Consider the following 22713-nt stretch of genomic DNA (forward strand, 5'->3'; position numbering starts at 1 on the left):
TCAATTCCCAGCTTGGGTCACTGTCTGTGCACAATTTGCATGTTCTCCCCATGTCTGTGTGGGTTTCCTCCCACAGCCCAAAGACGTGCGGGTTAGGTGGATTGGCCATGCTTAATTGCCCCTGAGTGTCAGGGGGACTAGCTAGAATAAATGCATGGGGTTATGGGGATAGGACCTGCTTGGGATTGTGGTCGGTGCAGACTCGATGGGCCAAATGGCCTCCTTCTGCACTGTAGGATTCTGTGAAAGTCAAAGAAACAATAAGGTAAAGGGAATAAGCCACACAAACATTGACACTGAGCCTTTATTTTAGTTTGTGTTAATGAAAATTAGGGTGAGAAGGAAGGTGGGGGATTCTAACTGTGTTACAAATAGGCAGAGGGTGGATGGGCTTTAGGATGGTTATCATGGCAGTTCGCTGACAGACAGTCACCTGAGGCCGGAATCGAACACGGGTCCCTGTCGCTGTGAGGCAGCAGTGCTAAACCACTATGCCCCCTTTAAATTTTCAGTTTTGATCTCAGATTTCAGCATCAGCAGTATTTTGCTTTTGTATCAGCCGCAGTTTCAGTCGGGGTCCATTCATAGGGGCCCACTTAAATCCAGAGTCCATAACCAACCCCTGCCGAGAATGAAACACAATTAACAGCTGACTGGTGAGGTGCAAATGAGTCCTGGGAGCTCAAACATTACAGGCTTCAAATTGATGCCCGTGGGGCAGCGAACTGCCATGATAACCATCCTAAAGCCCATCCACCCTCTGCCTATTTGTAACACAGTTAGAATCCCCCACCTTCCTTCTCACCCTAATTTTCATTAACACAAACTAAAATAAAGGCTCAGTGTCAATGTTTGTGTGGCTTATTCCCTTTACCTTATTGTTTCTTTGACTTTCACAGAATCCTACAGTGCAGAAGGAGGCCATTTGGCCCATCGAGTCTGCACCGACCACAATCCCAAGCAGGTCCTATCCCCATAACCCCATGCATTTATTCTAGCTAGTCCCCCTGACACTCAGGGGCAATTAAGCATGGCCAATCCACCTAACCCGCACGTCTTTGGGCTGTGGGAGGAAACCCACACAGACATGGGGAGAACATGCAAATTGTGCACAGACAGTGACCCAAGCTGGGAATTGAACCCGGGTCCCTGGTGCTGTGAGGCAGCAGTGCTTTATTTTGAAATTCTCTCTGACATATCTCACACACTGCCGAATCCACTCAGTCGCAGACTGCGGGAAAGTGAATGCTGAATGATTCGCTCTTCCATTTGTCACAAGCAATTTTATAGCACTAACACGGTGAAAATTACACATAATGATAGGGTGGCTGAAGATATAGATTAGATTACACACACTAAAGCCAGCTATGTATAATACCAAAGGGAACTGGAATCAATATCCAATGTTATTGTTCACAGAATCTATGGGTGTTAGTAATTCTGTCAGGACTGATGCACTTTGCAAAATAACAATAACACCTCTCTGCCACCTTAGTCTTACAGCATGCTGACAGATAGATAATGCAGCCATATTACATTTAAAGATTGTTAAGCTCATAAGTATTGCTCTTAGATGTGGAAGGGACAGGATTGTGAAGAGAAACTGATGGAAACAGAAGATAGTGCAAGTACAGTTGTCCCTATCAGCACCCTGTAGTCATTCAGCCAAATTTCCCCTCACCAACATCCTTTATTGTGGCCCAAAGGAAAGGGCTCTCCCGTGGCTCACAGTCAGGTAGTCTTCGCCTCGGGACCTACAACCTCAGTCCGGGTAAAGTTACAAGCTCAAGAGGGAGGCGATGGCCTAGTTATCGCTAGACTCTTAATCCAGAAACTTAGCTAATGTTCTGGAGACCCGAGTTCGAATCCCGCCACGGCAGATGGTGGAATTTGAATTCCAAAAAAAATAATATCTGGAATTAAGAATCTACTGATGACCATGAAACCATTGTTGATTGTCGGAAAAACCCATCTGGTTCACTAATGTCCTTTAGGGTAGGAAATCTGCCATCCTTACCTGGCTTGGCCTACATGGTACTCCAGAGCCATAGCAATGTGGTTGACTCTCAACTGCGCTTGGGCAACTCGGAATGGGCAATAAATGCTGGCCAACCAGTGACGCCCATGTCCTACAAATGAATTTTAAAAAACTGCACCAGATGGCTTTTGGTGCTGGTAATCACCAGCGTGGACCTGGTGTGCTGGATCAGGAGTGTGCTGGGAGAACCACCAACCCCTCAGCAAAGAGGGGCATCCTCCCCCCACCACTCAAATAATAAGTCATCCCCACCCCCCTCCCGCCACCCCCTCCCCGCCACCCCCTCCAGCCGCCACACACACCACATAGGCATGAGGGTAGAACAACCCAGCTCCTCCTCAGCCCCCCACCCCACTCAGGCCCCTTTCAAGCCAACAGTACTGCCCTTGACACCCTAACACTGACACACTGGTTTGAGCCTTGGGCCTAGAAGGGCGGGCGGGTCAAGGAGATAGGCCCAGTGCCCATGTGCCCTCTGCCGCTGCCAGGCAGCAAAGAAAAGGTTCCTCAAGGGTCCTGGGAATTGGATGGCTCAGGCTGGGGCAGGGAGTTGACCTCACCACTCTCCCCCAGGATGGGGGTCTCGTGGCTGCACTGCCCCTTCTGGTAAACCTGAAGATCACACCTGGCAGGGTGATTTCAGGGAGCTCTGTGATCAACATGTTCATCACTGCCTGTCAACTGTAAATATTCGAAGTGGCCAGGTCACTTTAATCTCCAAGCCCCCTGGACAGCTGGCAGGCTTTAGCCCACAGCAACACTCCATTCTGTAGCAGGGATTTCCCTTTCTCTCTGTCAGAAGCTGCAGGTCTGAGCGGACCCCTTTGAAGTCCTCTGACAGAGAGGAGATGTCAATTTCACTGGGCGAGGAGAGGGGGTTCCCTTCTCCACAGATGTTCACTCAGCCCCAGTGTATTCAGACAGCTTTTATTTGAAGTCTCTGAGCCTTCCTGGAATGCGGTAACCTGTGAAACCCTCTCTATTGCATTGAAAAACTTTGATCTCTTTCAAATTCATAGTGCAATGCTTTGAAATAGGCTTTCATTCACTGTTTAATGGATTTCTATTCAGCCTCCAGTCAGCTGCGTTTATTTACCTTCCTCTTCATGTTTGAATGTGTCACATGCACCTCCATTATTCCTAACCACAATGTTTACAAAAACTCTAAGCCTGATTGGCAGCTGTGGTTCCTTCATGGGGAGCAAGTGGTTTCACTCCCTCTTTCATAGACTACTGATAGTTATAGTAACATACTGGCAATGTGTTCAGATCAACAAACCAAAGATTGTGTGTTCAACTCCCACCACAAAAAGCTGTAAAATTAGATTAACATGAAACATACTAAAATGACATGCAGAGAAAGACCAACAAGATTATTTTACCTGTCCCATATTATGATGCGGACGCTCTTTACCCACCCTGAGCCACCTGAATCTTGGTATTGGTGGAGATGTTGGGCACTCTTATGGTCCGTTGAGCATTGTCCTTGGGAGCTCCTTGCAGAAGAGTGAGATGAAATAAAGTCAGGTGTACTAGCCTCTTGTGCGCAGGTCACTGTTGTTACCAAGATTGGTGGTGAAAGCAATGCTGAATCTTGTGACCTCTTAAAACAACAATGAGCTGCTTTCATTGCCTGGAAGAATAATATCTCAAGAGGAAATAGAAACTACAAAGGGTTGTGAACATAGCCCAGTCCATCACGCAAAAGAACCTCCCATTCATTGACTCCACCTACACATCCCGCTGCCTTGGAAAAGCAGCCAGCATTATCAATAACCCCATGCACCCTGGACATTCTCTCTTCCACCTTCTCCCGTTGGAAAAAAGATAAAAGTCTGAGAACATGTACCAATTGACTCAAGAACAGCTTCTTCCCTGTTGCCATCAGACTTTTGAATGGACCCATTATATATTAAGCTGATCTTTCTCTATACCCGACCTATGACTGTAACACTACATTCTGCACTCTCTCCTTTACTTCTCCCTTTGTACTCTATGAACAGTATGTTTTGTCTGTATAGTGCAAGAAACAATACCTTTCACTGTATACCAATAGATGTGACAATAATAAATCAAATCAAATCAGATCAGTCAAGAAAGCAGCATCCCAACAGTCCACAGCTGATGCCCAAAGTCGAACCTGAAAGGTAAAGGACATGTGGGTGGAAGAGAAACCCAAGAGAATACAGAAATATACTAATCACCGTGACACAAAAAGCTCTTTTAATCATCAGGACAATCTTTGGACCAAAGTGAAATGGACAAAATCTCCTTCACTGACAGGATGGTGTTTCTCTTCTTAAGGATGACAATGTCCCCCATCAATGCTGGAAAAACACATTTTCACCAACTCCTCAACCGTGCATTCACAGTGGCAGCTGATCCTCCAAAAGCATCCGTAGAATCTATGAATGAAGCGTGATCGATGGGAGAGCTGCAGCATGACTAATGAAAAACAACAAAGCCTTGGGTCCAATGGTATTCCTGAGGTATTCAAAGTTAGAACATAGAACATAGAACAGTACAGCACAGAACAGGCCCTTCGGCCCACGATGTTGTGCCGAGCTTTATCTGAAACCAAGATCAAGCTATCCCACTCCCTATCATCCTGGTGTGCTCCATGTGCCTATCCAATAACCGCTTAAATGTTCCTAAAGTGTCTGACTCCACTATCACTGCAGGCAGTCCATTCCACACCCCAACCACTCTCTGCGTAAAGAACCTACCTCTGATATCCTTCCTGTATCTCCCACCACGAACCCTATAGTTATGCCCCCTTGTAATAGCTCCATCCACCCGAGGAAATAGCCTTTGAACGTTCACTCTATCTATCCCCTTCATCATTATAGAAACATCATTATAGTTGCTGGTGTTACCACCCAGGTTAGAAACTCCAAGGTGCTTTACAAAGTCAGCCTAGACCATGAGGCTACCTCATTGAATGCTTTTAAAGCAAGGATAGATAAATTTTTGAACAGTAAAGGAATTAAGGGTTCTGGTGAGTGGGCGGGTAAGTGGAGCTGACTCCACAAAAAGATCAGCTCGAGGGGCCAGATGACCTACTCCTGCTCCTAGTGCTTATGTTCTTATAGCTTTGCATTTTGATTTTGGCACTAGTGAGTATAAGATGTTTCATTCCAGGTATGATTCAAGCGACCCACCAGGGAGCTTTTTAACAAACAACGTTTATTTAAGAACACAGTTAATATATAATAAGAAATCAGTATAACTTTTATCAATTACCAAAAAAAAATGATATAGCATAAACCTTAACAGGTAACTCTACTGTTTCAAATCAAACAACCCCACCAACATACATCCCTTTCTCGGCTTGGCACAGAAGGCAAATATACTCACGTGATGCTGTACTTCGCAGTTTTTTAACACCTGCTGTGAATTAGTCCTTTGGATGTTGAATAAAACTCTGATATCCCAGTCCTGGAACTTTCAGCACACCTCGGGATAGAGTTAACGAAACCGTTTGTCTCTAGCTTCTAGCTAGCAAACCCCCAACATTTGGGCAGCACGGTGGCACAGTGGTTAGCGCTGCTGCCTCACAGCGACAGGGACCCGAGTTCAATTCCCAGCTTGAGTCACTGCCTATGTGATTTGCACATTCTTCCCGTGTCTGCGTGGGTTTCCTCTGGGTGCTCCGGTTTCCTCCCACACTCCAAAGATGTGCAGGTTAGGTTGACTGGCCATGCTAAATTGCTCCTTAGTGTCAGGAGGATTAGCAGGGTAAACATGGGGATTGGGCCGGGTGGGATTGTGGTCGGTGCAGACTCGATAGGCCAAATGGCCTTCTTCTGCACCGTAAGGATTCTATGACAGCAGAATTGTCACTCCAGTGAAAGAGACAAGAAACAGCCTTTATTGCTTTCAGTCTGCTGTCCAAACAGCTTCTGACAAAATGAAACAAAAACCTTGGATTTTCCTTATGGGAAAAAACTCTAAAGCCAGCACCTGATCATGATCAGATCACCTGACCTCAATCGTGCTCCACCCAACAATTCCAAAAGGGACATAAATCTCCAGGACACTGCATTAGCCCAGATTAAAAATAAACAAGATGCCTGTTATATTGTTTCAGCAACAATTAGAGGACACCGGCTCAGACATCATGGCAACAAAACAAAAAAAGCCAGACCTGCTTGAAAAACACTGCAGAGGAACATGATTAAATTACATTTCTTAAAGGCACAGTAGCGTCACACTGTACTTTTGTTCACATCGAGACTCCATACACCAATCCTACACATTTGGGAGGAAAAAGGAATAACCACTCCCACCCACCCCCTTCCCTCATTTCTGGAATGCGACAATTGTAACCATCTTCCTGTAAGGAGATGAATCATACTGTGAAACCTATTGAGTTATTTCCCTTTTGTCCATCGTAAGAAAAACCTTAGGACATGCGTTCTCCTGAATCACCTATTTCCTGCGGCTGAGGAAATCCCCCCAGAGACACAATTTGGCTTTAGACCTTCCAGCAAAATTTCAAACTTTGGTCCTTGTTGCCAGACAAATCAAATAAAAATGCTGAGAACAACAGCAGGAATTCTTTGCAGTCAACAACCTGACCAAAGCATCTGACTCAGTAAACCACGAGGTTCTGGAGATTGTGCTCCAAAGGGTTGGATGTCCAATAAACTTCATCACAATCTTGCAATTCCTTCATGACCACATGATTGTAACTGTCTTCAAATTACGGATCGGGATCAAGCAAGAGTGTGTAATAGCCCCAATATTATTTCCAATCTACCTGACAGTGGCTATTTACCTTATCAAAGATCAACTGCCCTCTGGTGCCACAATTACATACTGCCTAGATGGAAAACATTTTAACCTCAGTCGCCTTTGTAACAAAGCTGAACTGGTCACCATACCATAAATGATCTACAGTTTGAAGATGACTGCAGTGTCATTGCCCACTCTGCACCAGATTTGCAAGCCACTCTTGATCTCTTCGACTCTGCATGCAAGAAACTAGCCCGTACTTGAATGTTGCCAAAAGAAAACTCATACATCTACGCACACCTGGTCAGCCAAATATGCCATCTGCCATATACATTGAGGGAGAAATTCTGGAATATGTTGAGCATTTCCCATTCCTTGGCAGCCTGGGTAGGGTGCCCTTCCGGAGAGTTGGTGCAGACCCGATGAACCGAATAGCCTACTTCTGCACTGTAGAGATTTTATGGAAAGACTTCCACAAGTCAACAGAAGTCCTTTTGTACAGAGCAGTTGTCATCACCGCACTTCTGTACCGCAGTGAGTTTTGGACTATATATCACTGACACATAAGAGAATGCGATAAATACCACCAGCAATGCCTCCTCCGCAATCTCAGGATTCAATGGGAATACCATTGAACAACCACCACTGACCTTTTTGAAGCTAGTTACACAAGCATTCAGGCAAAACTGCAAAATCAACTTCAATGAATTGGACTCTGTGATGGCTGAAAGGCATCTCCCCCACAAGGTCCTGTTTTCTCAACTCTCAGATGGCCAATGTTCCAGGGAAGACAAAGAAAACACTTCAAAGTTACTCTGAAGTTCTCCTAGAAGTGCAGTACCATTGACATTAACGACTGGAAGAAGCTTGCTAGCTTGTTTATCAAGCTGTATCACACTTTTGAGTCACAACATTGTAATAATGAAACAGAATGTGGCCGCAAAGGAAAGAAAAGGATGAAAATCCTACACTTCGATCCTACTACTCGTGGGATGTCCTGTCCCATGCCCAAAGATCAGCAGGTTGAGAATCCTCCTGTTCAGTCACATGGAGACCCATAGCAGAAACCGCAATCCTGAATGGTGCAACCACAAATTGAGAAACAGCCACTAATGACTCTGAGCCACTTCATCTCCTGAGAGAACTGAAACACTGGATAGATACCAAAGAGGGAAATAAATCTTGAAAGTTCCTGTCTGATCCCTTTGGAAATTTGAAAGCACTCCAAAAGACTACATTGGCCCTATTTTCTATTACAGGGCATCCACCTCCTGTAAAAGGTGACTTCTGCCCCAGCCAAAAACAGAGCCAGCTACCCCTTTGAGAACAACCGGTTAGACTGCTGGAGCACTGTCAACATAATTATTTCTGCCAGTTTCCACTAACCCTAACCCTAACCCTAATGCTTAGTAAGTTCAACAGAATTGACTGGAAATGGGTGTAGGACCATTGTTGCAATATTTAAATATATTTTCTATCCATGCAGGCAACCCAAATGAACACTTTTTTAAGAAGTTTATTGATTAGTGTTCGAAGTAGGTTTACATTAACAGCTCAATGAAGTTACTGTGAAAATCCCCTAGTCACCACATTCCGGCACCTGTTTGGGTACACTGAGGGAGAATTTAGCATGACCAATGTACCTGAACTGCACACCTTTGGACTATGGGAAGAAACTGGAGTACCTAGGGGAAACCCATGCAGAGACAGGGAATTGAATCCGGGTCCCTGGCGCTGTGAGGCAGCAGCGCTAACCACTGTGCCACCGTGCCGCCATAAATTTATCAGTGGGTTTGATGGAAAAATAGATCAGTGCAGACTATCACACTGCTAAAGTCATCAGCATTTTGCTCTTTCTATGAGCCTGGAGATGACACAAGGATATTGACTTTCTCCACAGTAAATCTAGTAATTTGTGGACCACTGGCAACCTTAAATGATCATTAGAACTGTGGGTTTATCATAAAATCCCAACTGATTCACTCATGTTCTTGAAAGAAGGGGACCAACCCGCTCCTACTCCTTTGCTCATGTTCCTCAATGTGTGGTTGACATCTGTTGCACTCTGCAATTAGCTGGCAAACCATTCAGCTGTAAAGCAATTGCTACAAAGCAAAGTCCGAAGAACTCCCTGCTTAACACCATTGTGGGAAGACCATCAGCACACGGATGGCAGCCGTTCAAGAGGTTGGCTCACCAGTGCCTTCTTGGGGCTTCCATGGATGGGCAATAAATGGGTCACCCAAACCATGAGAACAAAGTTTCAAAAAATCTGGTTAAAGTCATCACTAAGGGAGTGCAGATGATGAAATCTGAGTTATTTTCTCTGCTTGTGCTCAGTGGTACGGTGGCACAGTGGTTAGCACCGCTGCCTCACAGCACCAGGGACCTGCGTTCGATTCCCGGCTTGGGTCACTGCCTATGCGGAGTCTGCACATTCTCCCCATGTCTGTATGGGTTTCCTCCTAGTGCTCCGGTTTTCTCCCATAGTCTGAAAGACGTTCTGGTTAGGTGCATTGGCCATGCTAAATTCTCCCTCAGTGTACCCAAACTGGTGCCGGAGTGTGGTGACTAGGGGATTTTCACAGTAACTTCACTGCAGTGTTAATGTAAGCCTACTTGTGTCAGTAATTAATAAACTTTAAAACAGTGTGATATTCTTTTTGATTGGCCGAATTTTATAACGAACAAAATTGTAAACAGTCTTTAATGGAATGTTTTACTAAGTCTTTGTTCTCGGCTTGTCATTGTATATGAATGTGCTAACAGATGCAAAATGCAAAAAGACAAATGTTTCTGCTCTACTTAGGTTTCTTGCAGCAGATGTCACATATTGTCAATGCTGCACATATCTTGCTGAATTTACAGATGCCTCAGAGGTGGAAAAAAGGTGGGAACTCATTTCTGCTACATTTTAAACTCTGTTTGAGACGCAGATTAAATTAACTATCTCCGATTATCTTAAATGTTTACTTATGTGACATACAAAATCATTAAGAGCCCTGAAATGTCTCTGGAATTCCAGCAGTCTCCCCTTAGACCCTGGTAGGAGGATGAAAGGACTCTCAGGGAAAGGGCTGGAAAGTCATTTCTGGGGACACAGCAGTGTTCTACCAGAGGCACAGGAGAACATTCAAACGTCTGTGGAATTTCAGTGACATAATCAAGTTGTGTAGAAATGGGAAAGATCAGCAAACCTATTAATTTTCAGATGTTAATGTGATGGAAACTGGACCTCTGCACTTGTTCTTCAAGCACTAATGGGGACAAAAGCAAGTTTCCTTGTCCTGTCTCTTGCACTGGAGGGGTGCCTGCAATCTGTCCAATGTCATATTAGGTTGTGAGATAATCAGGCTTCCTCAGTGGTCACCCAAAGCAGGTGTTAGGTTCCTTGCTTATGTAAATGAGAGGCCGAATGTTTGCTTCATTGCCTCTCTGATGCACCATCAATCAAGCAAAGACTAGTTTGTATGCAAGAACAAATAGGCTTTTATTAGCAAAAGACTTGGAGCACAGCCATGCCGATGAACTGGTCCAGAGACTGAGGCAGGGGGTGGGGAGCAGTCACCTTTATACCTAGACCAGGGGGGGAGGAGTCCCGGGCAGGGCCGGCAGAGACGTGTCCAGGCATGTCACACACACAGACAATAAGCTAACAGTGGTTTACCACACTCTCCTCAAAATGTGCTATGACTGTGTGGAATTCAGTTTAGGTATTTAGCTTAGAGCCAACATTTCTTAAGTTCATAAGTTTATAAGATATAGGAGCAGAGTTATGCCATTCAGCCCATCGAGTCTGCTCCGACATTCGATCATGGCTGATATGCTCCTCATCTCCATTTTCTTTGGCTTCTCTCCATAACCCTTCTACCCATTAAAAATCTGTCTAACTCTTCCTTAAATTTACTCACTGTCCCAGCATCCACCGCACTTCGGGGTAGCAAAAGTGACTAGTATTTCAAGTCAGGATGACCCTTCGTCCTGTCCAAAAGGTCAACCTGACTCGAAACTTTGGCTCTATTCTATCTCCACAGATGCTGTCAGACCTGCTGAGATTTTCCAACATTTTCTGTTTTTGTTTCAGATTCCAGCACCCGCAGTATTTTGCCTTTATCTTGGTATTTAGCTTCTTCAGTGGCCTGTCCAGCAACTTTTTTGGGGACTGCTGGGAGCTGCCACCAAAAATGTAAATAAAATTGTTTTTATTCTTAGATGACGCTGGGGTGAAAAGGTCTATGGGACTCTATAAAACCACTGCAGTGCACCATTGCTAGCTAGTGCTAATATCTCTTGCTTTCCACCTGCCCACCCTTCCAGCAAGGGCAACAACCCAAATTGGTCATCTAGCAGTCTCTGGATACCCATTCGATATCTATAGTTTTCTGTGTCTTATGATCCCTCTGGCTGCTTGCATGCAATTTGAGACACTGTTGAGAAACTTGGTTTGTTCTCACTGGAACAACGGAGGTTGAGGGGTGACCTGATAGAAGTCTGCAAGATTATGAGAGGCATGGACAGAGTGGATAGTCAGAAGCTTTTTCCCAGGGTGGAAGAGTCAATTACGAGGGGAATAGGTTTAAGGTGCGAGAGTTAAGGTTTAAAGGAGATGTAGGAGGCAAGTGTTTTACACAGAGGGTGGTGGGTGCCTGGAACTCTCTGCCGGGGGAGGTAGTGGAAGCAGATACGATAGTGAGTTTTAAGGCGTGTCTGGACAAATACATGATTAGGATGGGAATAGAAGGATATGGTCCCCCAGAAGGGTAGGGGGTTTTAGTTCAGTCGGGCAGCATGGTCGGTGCAGGCTTGGAGGGCCGAAGGGGCTGTTCCTATGCTGTAATTTTCTTTGTTCTTTGTTCTTTGTTTTGAGGCCTGATAAAGCATCGAGATCAATTTCTACTCCAACAGGTCTGCTTTTTTTCCAAATTTAAACAAGTTCCCAAAGGAACAAACCATTAAATCTGGTACCAGCTCACACCAGTATATCACCGATTGTGGCTGCCAGTTCCAAGCTGCGACCAGAGGCTTAAAAAACTGTGAAACTGGTAATGTATCGTCCCAGCCCAGTAAAAGAAGTACCCCATAAGTCTGTTTTTGTGAAATTAGGCCCAGTTTTCCAATAGAATTGAACATTACTGTTCTGGTATTAATGTTCATTAATGTTCATGGAATTAATTGCAACATGGACGAATTTGTGCTGACAATGGAAAGGACTGCAGGACGGCATGGTGGCACAGTGCCAGGAACCTAGGTTCAATTCCGGCCTTGGGTGGCTGTGCAGAGTTTGCACATTCTCCCCCTGTCTGCGTGGGTTTCCTCCAGGTCCTCCAGTTCTCTCCCACAGTCCAAAGAGTGGAGCAAGGAAGATCGAGAAGAACCGGCCCGAATGTGAATTGAGTCTGTGCTGGATCTGTTGGTCAGGATCACGGCTTTCATGTCATCGTACAGCAGGTGGAGGGAGGATGGTGACAAACCTTTGGGGACAGTCAAAACGGAGGAGGATATCCCTTATCCCTCACGGTTAACTATGTTGAAGGTCTTTGTCAGGTCAAAGAAAGTCCTGTACACAGGTTAGTGCTGTTCACTGCAATTCTCTTGTGGTTGCCGCAGGTTAAGATCATGTCCATTGTGCCCCTTGGTGGGCAGAATCTGCATTGAGACAGTGGGAGGAGCTCTTCAGCCACAGGGAGAAGGCAATAAAGGAGGACTCTTGCGATGACCTTCCCTGTCATTGACAGCAGGGAAATTCCTCTGTGGTTACTACAGTCGGACTTATTATCTTTCTTGAAGATGGTCATGATTACAGTGTCTCAAAGATCTCCTGATATGTTCTCCTCCTTTCAAATAAGGGAAATTAGGTAATGTATCCAAGCTCCCAAGATACCTGACAACTTGCAACATCTAGCTATGCTTCCAGAAGAAGATTGCACAGGGAGGGCACTGATGGAGGACCAGCAAATTTGGAGAAGCTGCCCTTGTATGAAGAGATATTGCTCAGCATGTTTGATCAAACTCTGTGAATGGAGTTCATGGTGAGAGCGTGCACAGGGCAGTTATTCTCCTTACGTCAGTCTCATAGTTCATAGCAGTGGTTAGCACGGCTGCCTCACAGCTCCGGGGACCTGTGTTCGATTCCGGCCTCGGGTCACTGTCTGTGTGGAGTTTGCACATTCTCCCCGTGTCTGTGTGGGGTTTTCTCCGGGTGCTCCGGTTTCCTCCCACAGTCCAAAGATGTGCAGGTTAGGTTGGTTGGCCATGCTAAATTGCCCCTTTGTGTCCCAGGATGTATTGGTTAGAGGGATTAGCAGGGTAAATGTGTGGGGTTGTGGGGCTAGGGCCTGGGGTGGGATTATTTTCAGTGCAGGCTCGATGGGCCGAATGGCCTCCTTCTGTACAGTAGGGCTTCTATGAATTCCTACAGTGCAGAAGGAGGCCATTTGGCCCTTTGTGTTTGCACCAACTCTCCGAAAGACTCTCTGAAAGAGCATCTTACCCAGGCCTAATCCTTCCTATTCCCGTAACCCTACGCATTTACCATGACTAATCCACCTAACCTATCCATCTTTGGACACTAAGGGGCAATTTATCATGGCCAATCCACCTAACCTGTACATCTTTAGAGTGTGGGAGGAAACCAGTGCACCTGGAGGAAACCCACGCAGACACGGGGAGAATGTGCAAACTCCACACACTCAGTCACCCAAGGCCAGAATCAAACCCAGGTCCCTGGCACTGTGAGGCAGCAGTGCTAACCACTGTGCTACCATGCCACCCTTCTTATCCTCATGCCCTCACACAGAGACAGCCTTTGTATTGTCATTTTGATGAATGACAATACATGTGCATTTCCATTTTCACAATTTCCATTGCCACACATTTTCCACTACTCTATTTAAAGAGTCGCCTCACGAGGCAGCACCAATTGGTAATTCCCTGGTTTCTGAGCACTGAACAGAATTTTGGAGTAGCACGCCACCTGGCACAATAACATCACAGACCTCAACACTGATGGCATTCAAGCAGTAAATTTCTGGAGACACCTGAGCAATGCAACAATCACAATTGTAGCAATTAGAAGCAAGTGAAGAAGGACTTTGAGGAACGGGAAGCAGGTGTCCAAAGTTCCCATCTGAGGTGATGTATGGACCAGTAACTAGTTCCTCGCTGGGTGTGCCTTCAAGAGGCAGTTCACCAGAGTGCCTTTGTGATACATTATAAGTCAGCTGAATTCCCTCGACAGGATGTTGGGGAATGTAAATAGTCTCCTCTGACTTCTGGACAGCAATGCACGATGGAATTATGTAACGGGAGTGCACTCTTGGCCATGTGTCAACTCCATGGACAGCAACAGGCTTGGCCAAAACATGTCGCAATCATGCAGATCATGGGTCTGTCCGAACTGCACACTCCCAGGTGCCGTGGACTCCAGGGGGTGGGGTGGGAGGAGTGGCGAAGGGGATGAGCACTGCCTCCAATTGTGCCCATGGGCTCCTCTGCCACTCCAAGGCTGCAAAGGGAGGGTCCCCTCAAGGGACCTGGGGCTTGGGGGAGCTTGGGCTGGGGGCAGGAATTGACCTTGGAGCTATCCTTTGGGATGGACTTCTCCTTGTTGTTCTAGAAAACATGGAATCACTCTTAGGATGGTGATTTCAAGTGCCTTTTGATAAAAAAATCTTTATTATTGTCTGTGTTCTGTAAAACCCTGAAGTGGACTGGTCTCATTACAATCTATGCCTCCTGAAGACCTGAAAGCCTCCAAAATCACAGCAGCACATCATTCTACAGTAGGGATTGCCCTTGGTTGATTTCAGAAGCCTCAGGTGTTACCAAACCTCTTAAAAGTACTTTGATTGATGGGAGTATTCAATTTCACTGGGGCGATCCCCTTGATTTCTCTCATAAGTCCCAGCTGCTCTGAAACCTATTTGAAGTTCTTTGAGTGACATAAGCTGTCAATTTCATTAGGGTGATCCCTTTGCTTCTTCTCATAAGCCCCAGCTGCTTTGAAACCTCTTTGAAGTGCTTTAATTGATAGGAGAATTCAACTTCACCAGGTCAATCCCCTTCCTAGCTTGAATGAGCCCCAGCAAATCTAAAACCTCTTAGGACTGCTTTGATTGACAGTTCCAGGGGAGATCAAAGAGTGGATTAGCTGAGGTTTGTTTACACAAGGAACTGATGGTCCATTTTTTCAAATAGCTTTTTTTGACTGACAGCTCCAGCCTGATGTGTTTGTGCTGTCATGATTCACTTGGGGTATTTTGTTTTAGTTTAAATGTGGCTGAATCCCACCTCAGTAGTACTGCCAGCGGGAAATGCATCGAATTTGGCGGCTGCACTTAGAATTCATTCAGGAGAGTCATGGCCCCTATATAGTTAAAAGATGCACACCATTATAACACTCCCTAATGCATTATTCCTTCCTGCATCATCAATATTGAATTGTCAAGATTGCCATTTTCTCCCAATACTTTTATCTCATGTCTATAACAGAAAAGCAGTTTCTATAAATTGACAGCCTTTTGACCAAAAGAAATAGGAACAGAAATAGGCCATTCGGCCCCTCAAGCCTGTTCTGCCATTCAGTAGGATAATGGCTGATCAGACATTCCTCACTCCCACTTTCCTGCCCTTTCCCCGTCACCCTTGATTCCCTTACTGATCAAAAATCTATCTATCTCGGCCTTAAATATACACAAGGACTATGCCACCACAGCTCTCTGTGGCAAAGAGTTCCAAAGACTCTCTACCCTCTGAGAGAAGAAATTTCTCCTCATCTCAATCTTAAATTGGGAGCTAAAATTTGTACCTGTGAACAGAGTAGTGTACCACTGGGTTAAATGAGAATCCTTTTTATTACAGCATAACACCCCAGAGACCAGAGGGGGAATTTTTAACTCCCTCCTTCTACAGAAAGTGGTGCAGTAATGGAGTTAAAATCATGGAAACTGACTAATTTCTGTAATTTTGACTTTGTCCTTCCGCTAGTCAGTCCAGCCACCTGTCTGAACTATGAGGTAGGCTAATGGACTAAATCTGCAAATGTAGGTGCGTGAAGTCAGAACAGGCAGACAGCCTTCAATGTACTCTACTTAAAGAGTGGCCAGGCACCAAAGGGGAAAATTGGCACCTAAGTATTTTCAAAACAAATTTCTTACACCGTTTAATAATCTGCAAGATTTTCTTGAGAAAACTAAACTGTCACAACTGCTGCAATGTTGATATGCGGGTGAGGTGATGTTCCTTACAACTGCATGGAATTAAATAGTGTCATATACCCAAAAATGAAACAGGATTGGAAACTGCACCAGAAAGCTGAGTACTGATCAGGGGTTTCCCAAAGATGTGGAAGTACTCGATTTAAACAATATTCAACAGTTATTCCTTTAATCTTTCCTGGGCATTTCTGAAAGCATTTCTTTCCTGACGTATTTATAAATCCTCTCAGTCAACATATGAATCCCTGTCACAGCCTAATTTAAACCAACTAATATTTACGTCCATCTCATATGCAAGCCAGGATATTCAATCTATGTCCGAGTGCTGATATCTGTCTGACATCAATCCATTGACCAAGAGAACGTACAAATGTTCTGATCACAACAAGAAATGTATAAAACCCTGTAAAGATTTATTTTTCTCAAAAGAGAAACTCCCCAAGTTTTGCGTAAATCATACGTAATTAATATCCTAATTAAAGGATTTGCTAGTTGTGTTATTTTTTGTAAGCCTTCAACTGACGTGAAGATTGGTCTTATCTGTGAAGAGATCCATCCCACATCATGGTGGCACAGTGGTTAGCACTGCTACCTCATAGCGCCAGGGACCCCGGTTCCATTCTGGCCTTGGGTGACTGTCTATGTGGACTTTGCACATTCCCTTTGTGTCTGCGTGGGTTTCCTCTGGGTGCTCAATTTTCCTCCCACAGTCCAAAGATGTTCCAGTTAGGTGGATTGACCATGTTAAATTGCCCCTTAGTGTTCCAAGATGTGTAGGTTAGCTGGATTAGCCATGGTAAATGTGTGTGGTTACAGGGATAGGGCAGGAGTTGAGCCTGGGTAAGACACTTTGCCAGGGAGTCAGTGCAGACTTGATGGGCGAAATGGCCTCCTTCTGCACTGTAGGGATTCTATGATGATTCAATGAGACCGTAAACTCAACTGCAACCCAAACAAAAGGCCTTGCACTCTTGTTCTATAAAATTACATTTACCTTGTGCCCTGCCAATTGATATGAACAAATCAGGTAAAGGAAAAATCAGGTATTAGTACTGATTTCATTGAGTTTGCATTGCTGGCAGCAAGCCTGATACACTAAGAGTACAACTTGGTCAGATTTGGAGATGATACTAAACTTGGGAGGGGTAGCGAAATTGCAGAATGAGTTGGATAAAATACGCAAGTAGGCAGAACATTGGCAAATGAAATTTTATTCAGACAAATGGAAAGTACAGCACTTCGGAACCAAAAAACAGGTCATTCACAAATTCGGAAAATGCTATTGAAATATCTAAGCGTGAATTTGTAAAAACCCTTGTAGTCTTGGTTCTTAGTACATTTGACCCTTAACATGTCCAGCCAATGCAGAGTAACTCATGCTAATGAACAGGCTGTAGGATTACTTCATCCAAACAATCAAGTATTGTTCCAGCAAAGTCAAAGTCTAGAGTGCTCAAGCGAGAAACATTAAGTAACAAAACAATGAAGAATCATGATTTGATCTCCAGCCCAGCCAGACAAGAAAGGGAAGATTGGAGAAAGGCAAAAGCAAATATTTCAGATGCTGGACATCGGAAATAAAAACATAAATGTACTAGAAATACTCAGCCAATCAGGCAGCATTTATGGGAGAAAGAGTTAATGTTTCAGGTTGTTGGTGGCCCTTCTTGGATCCCTATGAACAAAAAGAAATCCAGAACTTTATTATTTTGCCATTTTTTTGGAAATGGGCTGCTGAGCCAAAAATATGGTTGCTACAAGTCATGGTGACCACATATTTGCCCCTTGGTTCTGGGCCTACCACCAGGAGTTACAAGAACAAAATAGTTCCTCTCTCAGCCTGTGGAATCTCACGCTTCATTGCATCTCTAAACAAAATCTGCCAAGTTGTCTAAATGCAGAAAGCCCCCTGTATGCAACACCTTTCATTTCATGGATTTTCATGTTGCCTCTCCAACTAGACACTCATTGGGACTGAACCCAGTCACAAAGGCAACACTCTCTGGACTTTGACTTCTTGCCTCTGGAAATCACATGAATTAATATTCATTCTATGGTTTTTGTACGATGATTATCCATAGCTGTAAAACTTTTTTTCTATCCCCCCTGCCCTTACTGCATGTGCATGTGTGTGTGCATCCATGCATGCATGGATGTGCAGCGGGAAGTTGCAAAAACTCCTCCCCTGGATTTTGAATTTGAAATAAATAAAGCTTCAAATCATCTTCTGCTTATGGACAATTAGTGAAAAGAATCAAGTCCAGTTTGCCTATCTCTCTCGTGTGCATTACACCCTTCTGATCATCAACCTGAAACATTAAGACTGAAGAAAGTCTGTCTTTACATCCAAGAACAAAAGTGCCTGAGAGGTGAATTTATTAGGGTAAAGAAAATAGTAAGCATCCTGCCAGCACCCAGTGTCTGTTGGGATAGGCTTTGACTCCTCACCACCCTGAATTGGAGAAGGCAGTAAGTAGGCGGCATGGTGGCTCAGTGTTTAGCACTACTGCCTTACAACGCCAGGGACCCAGGTTCAACTTGTACCTTCTTCCCGTGTCTGCATGGGTTTACTCCGGATGCTCCGGTTTCCTCTCACAGTCAAAAGATGTGTGGGTTAGTCTGACTGGCCATGATCAATTGCCCCTTAGTGTCAGGGAGATTAGCAGGCTAAATAGGTTGGGCTATGGGAATAAGGCCTGAGTGGAATTGTTGTCGGTGCAGGCTCGATGGGCCGAATGGCTGAATGGAGCACCCGGAAGAAACCCACGCAGACACGGGGAGAATGTGTAAACTGTGCACAGAAGTCACCACATGCCAGAATTGAACCCAAGACCCTGGCGCTGTGAGAAAGCAGTGCTAACCGCTGTGCCACCATGCTGCCCTCATCATAGCTGAAACACTCCACCCCAGGCAACATTCTGGTGAATCCCTTCTGCACCCTTTCTAGTGCAAAATCCACTAGACAGTGATCCAAACCGGGAATTGAACCTGGGTCCTGGCACTGTGAGGCAGCAGTGCTAACCATTGTGCCACCGTGCCACCCATGGCGGTTGATATCACTGCGATTATATGAACTCTGATCGGCTTGTTTTGAAAGCATGAGTTTTAAACAAAGTACCTTTGCTCATCATTGCAGATCTAACATTTGATGTTGATAGTAAATGAGGAACAAAATTACTGACAGTAGCACTACTTCCATCATTAGTCAGAAAGGATCATTTTGGTTTTGTACGATGGTGTATAATAGGTAATGGGAAATCGTATGGCCCCTTTCCCCCTCTTTTCGTTTCCATTACCTTCAAATCAGAATTGTAAATTAGGTTGCCGATTCACTATTTCCTTGTTGGACTAATGCACATGGACAAAATTATCCACCGTCTCTGGGACACATTCCACTTTTCCTTTTTATTGCTTCCTCCGTTCAAGCGCTATCAAATGTTTTGAATAGGTAAATGTGCGACTGCAGAGTATCATATTTTCAGTCAACCAAGCTTCCCAATGACTACAAAGCCATTTATCCCCCCCTTTTTTTTTATTATACAAACTTCTGAACATTTTAATGAGTTCCAACAGTACGACTTCACGCTCTTCCTCTACAAAAGTGCACATGGAAACGGTGTGATGCTTTTTTAGCCAGACCGGCACGTGCTTTTGTAATAAATATCCAATCTATTAAAAAAAAACAAGTATGATCTGACTCATGTGGACCTATGGAAAAGCAGACTTGAACAGTTACTGTCATCAGGTTATTGAGAAAGCTGGCGTGAAGTCAGAAGTTCTTCAAAAGCTGGTTTGAAATTGGAACCAGATGAATTGAAGGAGTGGGCCTATCGCCCATGAGGAAAGAGATATAAAAAAGTACAAACAAAACACAAAGTTGGTAGCCCTTTGAAAGTTTTGCTTAGTCTCTTTTTTCAGTTTTATTGATTGAATAACTAACACGCTGTCTGTGAATTTAACAACTTTCCTGAAGCTACAGCAAACCTTTTCAGATGCCCATTGGTGTTATGTAATTTACTGTTGCATTGTGCAATAGTATTGATTCTGCAAGACAATTATGTTACAATCCACATGTAGTTTTTGACTGGTATCGCTTGTAACCTTCACGTGTGACTGTACCTATATGTTCATTTGTCCCCCTCCCTTCCTGAAGTTTCACATTCTGCTGAATGGATTTCAGTGCAATAGACTTTATTTATTAGTGTCACAAGTAAGCTTATATTTACACTGCAATGAAGTTCCTGTGAAAATCCCCGAGTCGCTACACTCCGGGGACTGTTTGGGTACACTGAGGGAGAATTTAACATGGCCGATGCACCTAACCAGCACGTTTTTTGGACTGTGGGAGGAAACCGGAGCACCCGCAGGAAACCCACACAGACACAGGGAGAACATGCAGACTCCGCACAGACAGTGACCCAAGCTGGGAATCGAGCCCAGCTCCCATGCACTGTGAGGCAGCAGTGCTAACCACTGTGCCACCGTGCCACCCTAGCATAGAAACATAGAAACTAAAAGTAGAAGTACGCTATTCGGCCCTTCGAGCCTGCTCCGCCATTCGTTTTGATCATGTCTGATCATGTCTGATCAGCGAATTCAATATCCTGATCCCCATTCCTCCCATATCCCTTGATCCCTTTAGCCCCATGAGCTATATCTGATTTCTCCTTGAAATCACACAACGTTTTGGCCTCAGCTACATTCGGTGGTAGTGAATTCCACACATTCACCACCCTCTGGGTGAAGAAATTTCTCCTCACCACAGTTCTAAAAAGTTTATTTCTTATCTTCAAACTATGACCCCTAGTTCTGGACTCCCCCGCCATTCGGAACATTCTTTCTGAATCTACCCTGCCTAACCCTGTAATGATTTTATAAATTTCTATGAGATGCCCTCTCACTCTTCTAAACTCTAGTGAATATAATCCAAACGATATAGTCTTTCCTCATATGACAGACCTGCCTTCCCAGGAATCAGCCTGGTAAACTTTCGCTGTACTCCCTCTATAGCAAGGACATCCTTCCTCAGATAAGGACAGCAAACTGCACACAATACTCCAGGTGTGGCCTCACCAACGCCCTACACAATTGCAGCAAAACATCCCGATCCCTATACTCAAATCCTCTCGCTATGAAGGGCTGCATACCATTTGCCTTCTTTACTACCTGCTGTACCTGCATGCTTACTTTAAACGACTGACCCATGAGGACTTTAATGTCTCATTGAGTATCCACCTCCCTGAATTTACACCCATTCAGGTAATAATCTGTCTTCCTATTATTGCTACCAAAGTGGATATACTCACATTTATCTACATTATACTGCATCTACTATGCACATGTTCACACACTCAGCCCTGTCCAAATCGCGCTGAAGCATCTCTACATCCTCCTCACAGCTCACCCTCCCACCCAACTTTGTATCATCTGCAAATTTGGAGATAACACATTCAGGTCCCTCTTCCAAATCATTAACATATAATGTAAACAGTTGGGGTCCTAGAATAGATCCCTGCGGAACTCCACTAGTCACTGATTGCCAATCGGAAAAAGACCAATTTAATTCCAGCTCTTTGTTTCCTATCTGCTAACCAGCTTTCTATCCATCTCAAGACATTGAGGATCCCATGTGCTTTAACTTTACACAGTAGTCTGTTACGTGAGATCTTGTCAGAAGCCTTCTGAAATGTTAAATAAACCACATCCTCTGGTTCTCCTCGGTCAACTCTACCAGTTACATCCTCAAAAAATTCTAATCGATTCGTCAAGCACAATTGTAAATCCATGCTGACTTTGTCTGATGATACCACTGCCTTTCAAATGCCGAGTTATGAAATCCTTGATAATAGAGTCTAGCAACTTCCCCAGTACCAACTGGTCTATAGTTCCCTGTTTTCCCTCTACCTTCTGTTTTGAATAGCGGGCTTACATTAGCTACCCTCCAATCCGTAGAAACTATTCCTGAGTCCAAAACGTTTTGGAAAATTATTACCAATGGATCTACTATTTACAGCATCGTTCATTCTGATGAATCACATTGATTGGACTTTTAATATTTGGTCAAAATACAATGAGAATGAAATAAATAGCACGGCAAATGATAAATAGAATCAGAGGTATTGTGTACAGATAAAATTCACAGATAGAGGAGATTGCTGAAGTGTTGAAAAGATGAAACGATTATGTGAAGAAATTTTGTTTGCTGATATACGCAGGAGGAGCAAGCCAAACATTTGAATGGAAGAGGTCTAGTTTGTCAATTTCCTGCTATTTATGTGTGGCTGTTAAGGGAGAAAAATATGTGACACATAAAATCATTCACGTACAGAGAAATTAACAGGAAGCAGTTTGATATGTGAGGTTCATTAATAAAGCAAATTGCAATATTTTACAACAACAATAAATACATTTTTTGTTCATAACTTTGATTGAATATTCAGTCATGGCTAATTCACAATCAGTCAGGGTCAAACTATCTAATGGTATTTTCTCTGATTTAAGCCAACAGTTCTCACCAAAAGCAAACAGGTTAACAGCTGCATAAAATAACACACATGGAAATATGTTAAGCTTCATAAAGGAGCTTCATCGGCTGGAAGGAGTCTCTTTTCTACACCAAACCTTATTTGTCCAAAATCCTGCCATCACTTGTCTCCTGTCCTCCAGTGCTGCAAATTTAGGATTCTCATCCTTGTGTTTAAATCATTCATGTCCCCTCCCTGT

The sequence above is a fragment of the Mustelus asterias genome, chromosome 11 (assembly GCF_964213995.1).
Source record: "Mustelus asterias chromosome 11, sMusAst1.hap1.1, whole genome shotgun sequence".
Lineage (NCBI taxonomy): Eukaryota > Metazoa > Chordata > Chondrichthyes > Carcharhiniformes > Triakidae > Mustelus > Mustelus asterias.